We start from the raw sequence: 14,712 nt of genomic DNA on the forward strand, positions 1-14,712 counted from the left end.
TCTTGACTGCTATTTCCATGGGTGTAGATTGTGGATCCAGGTAAAATGAAATCCTTGCCAACTTTAGTCTTTTCTCCATTTGTCATGATGTTGCTCATTTGCCCAGTTGTGAGGATTTTGGTTTTCTTTATGTTGAGTGTAATCCATACTGAAGGCTGTAGTCTTTGATCTTCATCAGTAAGTTCTTCAAGTCCTCTTTGCTTTCAGCAAGCAAGGTTGTGTCATCTGTATATCACAGGTTGTTAATGAGTCTTCCTCCAATCCTAACGCCTCATTCTTCTTCATATAGTCTGGTTTACCAAATTTCTTGCTCAGCATACAGACTGAATAAGTATGGTGAAAAGATACAACCCAGACACACACCTTTTCTGATTTTAATCCACCCAGTATCCCCTTGTTCTGCCTCTTGGTCTGTGTACAGATTCCACATCAGCATAATTAAGTGTTCTGGAATTTCCATTCTTCACAGTGTTATCCATAATTTGTTATGATCCACACAGTCGAATGCCTTTGCACCGTCAATCAAACACAGGTAAACATTTTTCTAGTATTCTCTGCTTTCAGCCAAGAATGATTAATAAAGTAGATACTTGGTGCATTTTTGAAGAATTGAAATATAATTAATAGTTGTCAAGAAAGCTGAGATAGTGGATATACATACCACACTTTCAGAAAAAATTTGGCGGTTAAAGAGATGGAAAGTATTATATTTTTAGTCTGACAACAGTTAAAAAAGGAAAGATCTCTGCATTTTAAATGTTAAGAAAGACTCCATGGAGAGGGAGAAATTAAAGTTTCCAAAGAGGGAAGTAAATAACTTTGAAAACTTAAGCTCTTACTGCTTAAGAAAGAATCTATTGCAAAAGTCTATTACAAAAGGACAGTGTGGTGTTAAAGAGGTAGGTGGATAAATCCTTCCCCTTCCCCTTCCCCTCCCCCTCCCCTTCCCCCCGATGATCAAGGAATATTCTAATGAAAAGAGTACAATCGCTGGAATCAGAAAACCTGGAGTTAATCTTGGCTTTACCTCTTACCCAATTATTGGTGAACCATTTAATCTTTTATCTTTAAATGACTTGTTCAGAATAGTTCAGCTAGTAAAATGATTTAGTGGGTATCTGTAGGGTATGTGGAAAGCTTTTCCACCAGTCTCTACCCCATCTACCTAGCCGCTACATTTTATATGATTGTGCCCTTCTGGCTGCAGTTAATTGGCCCAGACCTCATCACTTTGGCAACATTTCATTGGCCAAGGATAAGCACCTGACCCAAGCTCAACAAATGAATATCTTCCTGGGTATTTTAAGACCTAGGATGAGAGAGAGGTTTAGTGGAATATGTTGGATAGACAATTAGTAATGCATCAATGGCCATATTTCACACCATATGGGAAATGGCTGATCTATTGTGAGAATGATACTGACATGAGACATGAGAAGGAGACAGACAGTTCTGGAAACCTTGGAGTTCAAACCTTGGTTCTTGATGTTTCTGAGGCGCAGTTGCATCCCAGACTCTTGGTTATCTGACTGTTTTTTTGGATGCTGTGAGCCAGTTGAGCCAACTAATTCCCTTTTAAGTCAAACTAGTTTGAGTTGTATTTCTATCCCTTACAACTAAACTGATACTTGAATATGAAGTATTCTGACTCCAATGCTCATGCTTTCTCCACTACATCATATTCCTTCCCTAAGGCTAAAATCTTACGTCCTGAGTTTCATCCCTGCCTAACTTGTGAGGGCTTTAGTGAACTAGTTGCATCCTCTATAGTATTTTTGGTTTCTTCCTTTCCTGTTAATCCTTCTCCACAGTACTTGCATGGGACTCCTTCATCCTGAAAAGCCCTCTGTTTGGTTCTTTGGGCCCCACTAATGCAGTTATGACTGAAGAATGCATAGGAATTTTGGTAGAAGATGTTAGAAAGGTAGTAGATTGGGGCCAGATTGAGGAAAACTTAAACTACTATCTTAACTAGTTTACTGTTAATGTCTAGATCAGAGATGTCTAATAGAACTTTCTGCAGTGATGGAAATGTGTATATCTGCACTGTCCAGTAGAGCAGCCATTAGCCACAGGTGGCTATTGAGTACTTGCAATGTGGCTAGCGTGACTGAGAAATTGAATTTTATTCAATTGTGGTAAATACATATATAACAAAACATTTGCCATTTAAACCAATTTTATGTGTACAACTCAGTGACATCAATTACATTCACCATGTGGTACATCCATCATTAGTATTCATTTCCAAATTGTTTTCATCACCCTTAACAGAAACTAAAACCCAAAAAACAAAACTCACTGCCATTGAGTTGATTCTGACTTGTAGTGACCCTATAGGACAGAGTAGAAGTGCCTCATAGGATTTCCAAGGAGTGGCTGGTGGATTCAAACTGCAGACCGTTTGAGTAGCAGCCAAGCTCTTAACTACTGTACCACCAGGGCTCCTGACAGAAGCTAGGTACCCCTTAAGCAGTAACCCCCTCATTTCCCACTCCTACCCACCCTTGGTAATCACTAATAAACTTTGGTCTCTATGCTTTTACCTATTCTAGATATTTCATTTAAGTGAGATCATACAATATTCATCCTTTTGTGTCTGACTTATTTCACTTACCATAGTATTTTCAAGGTTTATCCATGTTGTAGCATGTATCCAGACTTCATTTCTCTTTATGGCTGTATAATATTCCATTGTTCGTATGTATTTACCACATTTTGTTTATCCATTCATCTGTTGATGGACACTTGGGTTGTCTCTACCTTTTGGCTGTTGTGAATAATGCTGCAATGAACATTGAACAATGAATAATACTTGCAGTGTACAAGTATCTGTTTGAGTCCTTGCTTTCCATTCTTTGGGGTATATAGCTAGGAGTGGAATTGCTAGGTCTTTTGGTAGTTCTTTTTTTAATTTTTTTTTAGTAACTGCCATGCGGTTTTCCACAGCAGCTGCACCATTTTATATTACCAGAAGCAATGGATAAGGGTTCCAATTTCTCCACATTTTTGCCAACACTTATTATTTTCCATTTTTCTGATAATAGCCATCCTAGTGTGTATGAAGTGGTATCTCATTGTGATTTTAATTTGCACAAGTTTTTCACCTCCCTGGTTAAATTGATTCCTAGGTAATTTATTATTTTAGATGCTATTGTGAATGGAATTGTTTTCTTAATTTCCTTAATTGTTCATTGCTGGTGTATAGAAACCCAACTGATTTTTATGTGTTTACCCTGTACCCTGAAACTCTGCTGAATTCATTTATAAGTTCTAGTAGCTTTCTTGTGGATTCTTTGAGTTTTTCTATATATACGATCATATCATCTGCGAATATGGATAGTTTTACTTCTTCCTTCTTGATTTAGATGCTTGTTATTTATTTTTCTTGTCCAATTGCTCTGTCTAGGATTTCCATAAGGAGGCTTGGTGGTACAACAGTTAAGTGCTCAGCTGCTAACCAGAAGGTTGGCAGTTCAAACTCACCCAGCAGATCCATGGGAGAAATTCATGGTGATCTGCTACCATAAAGATTACAGCCAAGAAAACCCTATGGGGCGGTTCTGCTCTGTCACATGGTGTCGTTTGGATTTGAAATCTACTCCACGGCACTTAACAACAACAGGACTTCCAGTACAATACTGAATAGCAATGGTGAGAGCAGGCCTCCTTGCCTTGTTCTGACCTTAAGGAGAAATTTCTTCGTCTTTCTCCATTGAGTATGATGTTAGCTGTGGATTTTTCATAAATGCCCTGTCATATTGAGGAATTTCTCTTCTATTCCTAGTTTGTTCAGTGTTTTTATTGTGAAAGGTTGTTGGATTTTGTCAAATGTCTTTTCTGCATCAATTCAGATGACCATGTATTTCTTTTCCTTTATTCTGTTAATGTGGTGTATTTCGTGGATTGATTTTCTAATGTTGAACTACCTTTGCATTCCTGGGATAAATCCCACTAGCTAATGGTATATAATCCTTTTAACATGGTTTTGGATTCTGTTTGCTAGTATGTTTGTTGAGGATGAGGATTTTTGTATCTATATTCATAAGGGATATTGCTCTGTAGTTTTCTTGAGGTGTCTTTGTCTGGTTTTGGTAACAGGGTGATACTGATCTCATAGAATGAGTTGGGAAGTGTCCCCTACTCTTCTGTTTTTTGGAAGAGTTTAAGAAAGATTGGTGTCAGTTCTTCTTTAAATGTTTGGTAGAATCTCCCTAGTGAAGCCAACTGGTCCAGGACCTTTTTGTTGTTGGAAAGTTTTTGATTACTGATTCAATCTCTTAACTTGTTATGGATCTGTTGAGATTTTCTATTTCTTCTTAAGTCAATTTAGGTAGTTTATGTGTTGCTAGAAATTTGTCCATTTCATGTAGGTTCTCTAGTTTGTTGATGTACAATTGTTCATAGTAGTCTTATGATTCTTTTTATTTCTGAAGAATTGGTAGTAATGTCCCCACTTTCATTTCGGATTTTAGAGTTATTTGCATCCTCTCTTTTTTTTTTTGTCATTGTAGGTGAAGGTTTGTCGAATTTCTTGATCTTTTCAAAGAACCAGCTTATGGTTTTATTGATTCTCTATTGTTTTCTATTCTCTATTTCATTTATTTCTACTCTTGTCTTTATTTTCTTCTTTCTGATAGCTCTGGGTAAGTTTGCTCATCTTTTTCTAGTTCCTTGTGTTATAAAATTATTGATTTGAGTTGCCCTTGTTACAGTTGCCCTAGTTCTTTGTAGAAGCTTATTACTTTTGCCCAGGGAAGAATCCAGTCCCTGCCGGCAGAAAATCTCAGTTATTATGCAAATAGATGGAGCCACATGTGAGAGAATTGGCAAGTTTAGTCGAGCGAGGGGATTGGTCAGTTATTATGCAAATAGGTATGTAAAATCCATCCAACAGGATTGAACCACTTGCTGATATAAGCAGTGATCCCACAGGGGACCTCACTACCATCAAGAAGAGCCTGGAGTGGAGCAAGTCCTTTGGACCCAGGGTCCCTGTAATGAGAACCTCTTAGACCCAGGAGACAGAGAGTGTTGTAATCTGGGAGTGGCAGCAGCAGAACTAGGAGACCAGTGCAAGATGGTGTGCTGAGCTTCCTGGCCCACAGAGCAAGGCAGCTACAGTGGGCTTGCTGACCCACAGAGCAAGAGAGCTGGGAACCTTCAGGCAGGAGGCTTATTGGTGGAGTGGGGGGCCTCCAGGCATTTTCCAGCAGAGCTGAAAGAGCTGTATTGTAAATCCTAACCTCTATGCCAGTGGTTATAATCCCTTTTGGGAATGGGTTGTCTTTTTGTTATGTTAATAAGGCAGGATAGGTGTAGCCTGTGTCTTGAGTCAGTCTCTTACAAAATATAAAAGGAACAGATTAAGCAAGCAGAGATGGGGTAAGATAGATGCCAAGCCACACAGAGAGCTCCAAGGAACCAGGAAGCAGAAGCTGAAGAAACAAGAACCTTCCCCCAGAGCTGACAGAGAGAGAATGCCTTCCCCTATAGCCTGCACCCTGAATTCGGACTTCTAGCCTCCTAAACTGTGAGAAAAATAAATTTCTGTCTGTTAAAGTCATCTACTTGTGGTATTTCTGTTACAGCAGTACTAGATAACTAAGAATTTTAAATTTATAATTTTTGTTATTGTGTGCCATTGAGTCGATTCTGATTCATAGTGATCCTAAAGGACAAAGTAGAATTGCCCCATAGGACTTCCTAGGCTATAATCTTTCTGGAAGTAGATCTCCAGATCTTTTCTCCCACGGAGCAACTGGTGGGTTTGAATCATCAGCCTTTCAGTTAGCAGCTGAGCACTTAACCATTGTGTTACCGTGGCTCCTAAATTGACAACCATCGAACTTAAATTGATACCAACTTAACTTCAGTAATATATAAAAACTCTATTCCTGTACCACTCTCCTCCTCTCTTTATGTTACTATCATAAATATATCTTTAAACATTATATGCTCAATAACATAAATTTATAATTATATTTTATGTATTTATTTTTTTGAATCATGTAGGACATAACTACTAGATTTACAAACCAAGTATCATGGATTGAATTGTGTCCCCCAGAAATATCTGTCAACTTTTCAGGGTCATGATTCCCAGTATTGTATAATTGTGTACCATTTTGTAATCTGATGTGATTTCCTTATGTGTTGTAAATCAATCACTGTGATGTAATAAGACGGATTAGCGGCAGGTATGCTGATGACGTATACAAGATTGGATAGTGTCTTAAGCCAATCTCTTTCGAGATATAAAAGAAGTGAGCAGAGACACATGGGAACCTCATACCACCAAGAAAGCAGTGCCGGGAGCAGAATGTGTCCTTTGGACCTGACGTTCCTGTGCTGAGATGCTCCCAGACCAAGGGAAGACTGATGCATCACAAGGACCTTCCTCCAGAGCCAACAGAGAGAGCATTCTCCGGGAGCTGATGCCCTGAATTTGGACTTGTCGCCTACTAGACTGTGAGAGAATAAATTTCTCTTTGTTAAAACCATCCACTTGTGGTATTTCTATTAGAGCAGCACTAGATGACTGAGACACCAAGTATATCATAAAATTGGCCCTTATATTTGCCCATGAGATTACCTTTATTGGAGATTGTTTTTGTTTTTTTAAACAACTTCAGGTTATTGTCTAGTGTCCTTTTATTCCATCTGAAGGACTCCCTTTAGAGTTTCTTGTAAGACAGTTTGCTAGTCACCATGAACTCCCTCAGCTTTTGTTTACCAGGAAATGTCTTAATTTTGCCCTCATCCTGGAAAGACAGTTTTGCTGGATATAGAATTCTTGGTTACTAGTTCTTTTCTTGCAGCAGTTTAAATATGTTATCCTACTGCCTTCTGGCCTCCAAGATTTCTGAGGAGAAATTGGCACCTACTCTGATTGAAGATCCCTTGTATGTGACAATTTGCTTCTCTACTGCTGCTTTCAGGATTCTCTCTCTTTGGTTTTATAGAGTTTGATTATAACGCATCTTGGTGTAGGTCTCTTTACATTTATCCTAATTGAAGTTTGTTAATCTTCTTGGATTTGTAGATTCATGTCCGTCATCAGATTTGAAGTTTTCTGACATTATGTTTTCAAATATTCATTCTGTTCCTTTCTCTCTCTTCTCTTTCTGGGATTCCTATGATATGTGTATTGGTTCTCTTGACAGTATGCCACAATTCCATTAGGCTTTGCTCACTTTTTTTCCTTCTTTTGTCATTTTGCTCTTCAGATGCAATAATTTCGATGGCCTTAGGCACATTAGTTAAGAGCTATGGCTGCTAACCAAAAGGTCGGCAGTTCAAATCTACCATCTGCTCTTTGGAAACCCTGTGGGGCAGTGCTACTGTGTCTGGTAGGGTGGCTATGAGTCAGAATTGACTCAGTGGCAGTGGGTTTGGTTTTTTTGGTTTGGATCCTATAGTTCACTGGTTCTGTCTTCAGCTGAAATCTGCTGTTGAGTCCCTCCATTGATTTTTTTTTTTTCATTTCCATTATTATATATTTAGTGACAATAATTCTGTTTGTTTTTTTTTTATAGTATCTATCTCTTTATTGATATTCTAGTTTTGTTCATATATTGGTTTCCTAATTTCCTTAAATTTATTATGTTTTACTTAAGTTCTTTGAGCATATTTAATACTATATTGTTTTAAAATCTTCTAGTCTTTCCATTATCTGGGCTTCCATAGAGACAATTTCTTTCCCTTTATTTTGGTCATCTAAATAGGCCATCTTTTTCCATTTTTTTGTTTGTTTTGTATTTTTTTTGTTGAAGTTGGGACATTACAATATGATACCATGTTAGCTCTGACTATATTTGTGGCTTTCTCCATTTTCCTGTGCTTTTGAAAGTACTAATTTCTGCAAGAAAATCTCACTTTGACTACTCCTTCAGTTTTTAGAAGTTAATTGTCTGCTTCATTTGCACCATTTTGTCCCAGGAGATTAAGGCAAACACAGCCTTCAGTTGTTGCACACCACTCCCTCCCCTATCCTGTGTGAACTCTGTCAGGCCAAACCGAGGCTTCAGTCCTTCAGGCAGCCTCCAGGCAGATCAGAACAGACATACTGAATAGCCCACCACAGCAAAGTCTGCCCCGCCTACTCCAGCATTAGAGAACAGGCCTCCTCTCTGAAAATGCGAACCATGGACCTCCTCTCCTGCAGCCACAGCTGCCACTGAGCTGGGAGGAGGAAGGGTACAGACAGTAGGAAAAAAATTTCCTGCCATTTAAAAGCTGTCTTTTTTGGACCTAAGTGTGAAACTTAAAACCATGAAATTTTTACAAGAAAATACAGGGGCAAGGCCCTCAGGCTTAGCTTTTAACAATGGATTATCTGATATAATAACAAAAGCATGAACATCAAAAAGCAAAATAAATAAATGGGACCTCATAAAAGTTATTTACTTTTGTTCATCAAAAGACTTTACCAAGGAGCCCTTGCAGCACAACAGTTAAGTGCTGTGCTGCTGACCAAAAGGTTGGTGTTTCAAACCCACACAGTGGCTTCATGGGAGAAAAGCCTGGCAATATACTTCCATAAAGGTCACAGCCTAGAAAACCCTATGGGACAGTTCTGCTGTGTCACAAGGGGTCGCTATGAGTCAAAAATTGACTCGATGACACTTAACAACAACAAACCCTCCATACATACAAAAGACTTTACCAAAAAATTGAAAAGGAAAGTTACTGATTGGGAGAATATCTTCAGAAACCATATATCTCATAAGGATCTAATAACCAAAATATATATAAAACTTTGCTAACAACAAAAAGACAAACAGTCCAAAAAATGCACAAAGGACTTGAATAAACAGTTCACCAAAGAGGATATTCAGATGACCAACAAACACATGAAAAGATGCTTCATATCAGTAGCCACCAGAGAGATGCAAATGAAAACCACAATGAGATAGCATTTCACTCCTACTAGGAAGGCTAAGATAAAAAGAACATAATAAACGTAGGTGAAGATGTGGGGAAATTGAAACCCCTATCCATTGCTGATAGGAATGTAAAATGGTAGGGCTGTTGTGGAAAACTGTGGTGGTTCCTCAAAAAACTAAAAATAGAACTACCATATGACCCAGCAATTCCACTGCTAGGAATATACTCGAGGGACTTGAAAGAAGCAACACGAACATATATATATATACACACAATATAACGTTCATTTCAGCACTACTGACATTAGCTAAAAGTGGAAACAACATAAATGCCCATCAATGGATCGATGGATACATTACAGTGGAATACTACTCAGCCAGAAAGAAAAATGAAATCCTGGTACCTGCTACAGCATGGACGAACCTTGAAGACATTATGTAACAAAAGGACAAATACTGTATGAACTCACTTATATAAAAAGACAAGAACAGTCAAATGTATAGAGATCAAAGTTTATTAGTGGTTACCAGTGGTGGGAAGGAGGGGGAAAAGGGGGGCATTATTGTTTATGGAGTACTGAGTTTCTGTTTATGGTGATGGAAAATTCTCATTGATTAAAGGTAATTGTTGCCTAACCGATTAATGTAGTTGATGTCAATCAGTTGTACACCTGTTAAAAGTTGAATTGGCAAATATGTGATAAATATATTTACAACAATAACAAAAGAGTAGCTGCTGAGTCTGCTCATATACAATCAAATATCTCCTGGGATTTGATTTCTTGATTTGGAGGTTTAGGATCATGGTTTCATGGGACATCCCAATTAATCGGCCTAATACCATGTTTAGTGCTTCTGTTCTACCTCCTAGTTTGTTGCATAGTACCCAGGGTCTTAAAAGCTTGCAGGCGGCTATCCAAGGCACAACAATTGGTCTCTTTTCACCTGGAGCAACAGAGGAAGAAGGATAGTCAGGAAAAGGAGGAAGAAATGGAGTGTGTGATTAATTGCCTCCCTGAACAACTGTCTCCTTTGCCATGAGGCCAGAAGAACTGGATGGTGCTTGACTACCATTACTAAGCATTTTGATCAAAGAGTCTCTAGAAGAATCTTGATCAGAAGGGAGAAAATGTGGAACAGAATTTAAAATTCTCATGAAATCTAGACTTTCTGGAGCCATGGAGGCTGAATGAACTCCTGAAACTATTACCCTGAGATAATCCTTAAAACTTAAGCCAAAAATATTGCCTGAAGTCTTCTTTAAACCAAACAACAATTTAGCTTAATTAGTAAAGAATGCCTTGCGCATTGTGTTCTGTTAAAGAACTATTTATGAGATCAAACTGAAAACAGTAACTGGAAAGGTTAGATGCGAAGCTTAGGGGGTAGTGAATTTTTGTCAGTAGTGGAGGCAAAATTCAGAAAGGGAAGATGAGAATGGTTGCACAACTTGAAGAATGTGATCAGAGTTACTGAATTGTACGTGTAAAAATTGTTGAATTGGTGTATTTTCTGCTGTGTATATTTTCAACAAAAAAAAATAAATCATTAAAAAAAAAGCTACCTTTCTCTTGTTTCTGCTTATGCTTCTTTTCTTCAACCCTCTATTAGCTTTTCAGAGTTCTTACATAGTTGAGTTTACAGATTTCTGGTTGCTTTCCTTGGTGATCATGGCGGGGAGGGTGTGTCCAGAATAATGGACCTGCTCATGCCACCATCTTCCCAGAAGCGCTTGAAAAATGAAACTTTATTCAATTTTAATCATATTAAATAGCCACATGTGGCTGAGGCTGCCATTTTTGACAGCACAGCTCTAGACACTGGGAAGCCATCGGAAGTTCATTTATTTACTCATTTGTTTTTAAAGCAAGGGAATGATGTGTTTTAGAAAAACACTGGAAGCAGTGGGGGCATTTGGATGGTGAAGTAGAGGCAAGAATAGAAAATCAGTTTCAACTCTGTATAGTGATGTCTTTAACAAGGATGGGGAGCCTAGGAAGACGAGCTGGCTTGGGAAGGTAGACAAGGAGTTCAGTAGTGTAGAAGTTGCATTTGAGATTGTGGCACATCTGGGTAGAGATGTTCAATAGGCCACTGAAAATAAGAGTTTAGAGCAGAACAGAGAATGCCAGAGCTTTAATTTTTTGTAATCATCTACACAGAGGTGATAGTTAAGCCGTAGAAGTGGGAGTCTAGATCTTGAAGAAAAGAGCATCAAGGACAGAACCTTGAAAAATGTCTACATTTAAAGGGTAGAATGAAGAAGAGGAGTGAGCAAAGTGAAGTCACTTACTATGTGATGTTTTTGAGAAACAAAGCCTTACCCACAAAAGTGGTAATAGGAATCCTTGCTTTAGTTATAGTCCTCCTCAAGAAGATTTTCCTTGAAAATGTTAGTAAGTTTAGGCATAACATCACTAATTTCCACTCCCTCATATAGATCTGGTAGGTGATTATATTTAGTAGGTATGCCCCCCCCCAAAAAAAAAAAAACTATCATTAAACTATCATAGTGTCGTTTTTGCCTATAGGAAGATTTTGTTAATATTTGGTCATGTTGCTAATACACATAGCAAACTCCAGTCAAAATAACTCAGCTTATATACTCGGAGGAAAAGAATGCCTAGGCACCTTTGGTGTTTTCCGGATAATCAATGGTTGTAATCAATGTGTTGCTTAAAGTGGAGTCCCAGGTTGGTGCAAATGGTTAACACGCTCAGCTGCTAACTGAGACCTTAAGGTTGAAATCCAGCCACAGGTGCCTCAGGGGAAAGGCCTGCCAATCTACTTCTGAGAAATCAGCCATCAAGAACTTTATGGAGCAAAAGAAAGAAAAGAAAACCCTGGGGAGCACAGTTCTACCTTAACACACATGGAGTCTGACACGACATGAATTAGAGTCGACTTGACAGCTACTGGTTTAAATGGATTTCTATGAAATATTAAGGAGAAATTGTGAGGACTTAAACATAAGATGCATTTTATTATGCCAGTGGGAAGTTCTATGAATTTCTCCACGCTAGTCAGGAACACTAGTGAAGGAACACAGAAGGTAGTGATTAAGCTGCCTGCAGAAAGGGCGTGAGAGTAGATTGAAGGGCAGTGTGAATGAAGAATTTGGGACTGGAGAGGGGTCCTTGGGAAGGAAGGCAAGCAGGGAGAAGGAAAACAGGTGGAGGGGTAGAGATAGCTTGAAGGTTAGATATGTAGCGTAGGCAGTAGGGAGGGGATCAGTTTGCTGTCTGTCTCAGTGCCTGATACTTAAGTGGTGCTCCGTAAGTATTTGTTGAGGGAAGGAAGGAATGGTGGTTGAAAAACCAGTTGCTGTTGAGTCTTTTCCAACTCGTGGAGACCCCACGTGCGTCAATGTAAAATTGTGATCCATAGGGTTTTCTTTTTTTATATAATTTATTTTTTGTTGTTGTTGAGAATATACACAGGAGAACATACATCAATTCAACAATTTCCACATGTACAATTCAGTGACACTGATTACATTCTTCAAGTTGTACAACCATTCTCACCCTCTTTTTCCAAGTTGTTTTTCCCCCATTAGCACAAACTCACTGCCCCCCAAGTTTCCTATCTAATCTTTCAAGTTGCTGTTGTCAGTTCAATCCCATATAGACAGATCTTAAAAGAGCACGATGCTCAGGCAGGCATTCTTTACTGTTTAAGCTAAACTATTGTTTGTTTTAAAAAGAGTTCAGGGAATATTTTTGGTTTGAGGTTTGAAGATTATCTCAGGGCTTCATCCAGCCTCCATGGCTCCAGAAAGTCTAGATTTCATGAGAATTTTAAATTCTGCTCCTCATTTCCCCTCTTTTGATTAGGATTCTTCTAGAGAATCTTAGATCAAAATGTTCAGTAAGGGTAGCCAGGCACTCTCCGGTTCTGGTCTCATGGCAAAGGAGGCAGCTGTTCCATAGGGTTTTCAATGGCTAATTTTTTGTAATTAGATTGTTAGACCTTTCTTCCGAAACACCTCTGGTGGTCTAGAACCTCCTACACTTTGGTTAGCACCTGAGCATGTTGTTTGTACCACCCAGGGACTCTGAATGGTGATTCTCTAAGGAAAATTATTCCTACAGCAACAATGGAATCCTACTTTGGCCCTACCCATTTAATGACTGTTGACCTCAGTCATTTCATTTCTTCCTGACCTTGAGTTGCTGTTAGGTTTATGTTAGAACAGATATTGTGTGAAGATACCAGGTAGTTTATATGTGAACTTGTAATCATTGTCTTGCTCTCCAGAGGGCTGCTCTGATATTGAAAAGTATGATGAGTGTATGTGGTTGCCTGGAAGTTTAATTTCCTTTTGTTTTAAGAGAGTAGCAAAGTAGATGCGACCATATCTAGCCCTGAATATCCTGGCATTGGGTGACATGGGCAGGCATTTCTGATCTGACAGGTGGAGGCGTGCAGTTATTTTCTTTGCATGGCTTCTGGTAGGAGATCAAGAATGATGAGAAGCAGGATGGGGTGTTTAAAATTATTTCCAAATATGGGGATATAAATGGATGTAAACATAGAAGATTTTAATATACAAAATTGTTCAGATTCTGTATAATTTCCCAGTTTCTTTTTTTATTCAAAAGTCCTCTGAAATCTGACTGTCTGCAAAAACTTAGTTTATAGAATTTTAACTGATTCCTTTAAATATTACCGTGATCTCATATCTGATAGTGAAAACAGATTTTAGAATCTGGAAGGATACTGGGCCGTATGGGTTGTATTTTCAATTTTGTTTAAACTAGTATATATTTCTTGTTGTTGTTAGGTGCTATCAGGCCGATTTCAACTCATAGAGACTGCGCCTTAGAGTTTTCTTGACTATAATAGAGAAGAACTGCCCCATAGAGTTTTCTTGACTCTAATCTTTCTAGAAGTAGATCTCCAGGTCTTTCTCCCATGGAGCTGCTGGGAGGGTTTGAACTGCCAACCTTTTGATTAGCAGCCACTTAACCATTTGTGCCACCAGGGCTCCGTAATATGTCTACAGCCCACTTTAATTTAGACCCTGTATCATTGTTGGTATATCTCTGTATGTGTCTAAGTGTAGTATGTGGTACATAGTCTGTTTGCAAAAGAAAAGTTTGATTAAGAAAAAGCTCTCTTTGATCTGTTTCATTCAGTGTATATTTATTTGGGTGTCTAACAGGCCTATTTTAGACATTGAAGATATAGCACTGAACAAAGCTCAAAATCCTTGCCCTCCTGACGCTGTTTTCAAATTAAAAAAAGCAACCAAACCAAACCCGTTGCCGTCGAGTCGATTCTGACTCATAGTGACCCCGTAGGACGGAGTAGAACTGCCCCATAGGGTTTCCAAGGAGCAGCTGGTGGATTCCAACCGCTGACATTTTGGTTAGCAGCTGAGCTCTTAACCACTGCGCCACCAGGGCTCTGTTTTCAAATTAGGTGGTAACTAATCAAAAAAGGAAAGGTACTTTACTCACCTAGAAGAGCTGTACAGAGAGGGGACTGAGATGGGAAGTAATAAGCTCAGTGAAGTCAGGAATTTTTGTTTGGCTTTTGTCTGTTGTGTTCACTGCTGTATCCCTAGAGCCCAAAATAGTGCTTGACTCGTAGCAGGCATTCAGTAAACATATGCCATTGATTGAAGTGTTTATTGTTTCGAATCTGTATAATTATAGACATGTACTTCAGTACATTATTTTTACATCTAGCTATTTAAAAATTTTATGATCTCAGTTACCTTATTTTTAATGTTTGTTACCTACTTCTTGTTTTTACTTGTGTCCATGTACCAGGATGCATTATTAATATTGGTAATTAGTCTTTTGGTTATGTGATTTTA

The 14,712-nt window shown here is 38.5% G+C and overlaps 1 protein-coding gene across 4 annotated transcripts in view; it reads left to right on the forward strand.

The window, feature by feature from the left end:
- Window positions 1-14,712, forward strand: part of TFDP2 (transcription factor Dp-2) — a 230,826-nt gene that overhangs the window by 135,750 nt on the left and 80,364 nt on the right. The window lies entirely within an intron of this gene.

The sequence above is a fragment of the Trichechus manatus genome, unplaced genomic scaffold (genome assembly GCF_000243295.1).
Source record: "Trichechus manatus latirostris isolate Lorelei unplaced genomic scaffold, TriManLat1.0 scaffold00132, whole genome shotgun sequence".
In the NCBI taxonomy this organism is placed as follows: Eukaryota; Metazoa; Chordata; class Mammalia; order Sirenia; family Trichechidae; genus Trichechus; species Trichechus manatus.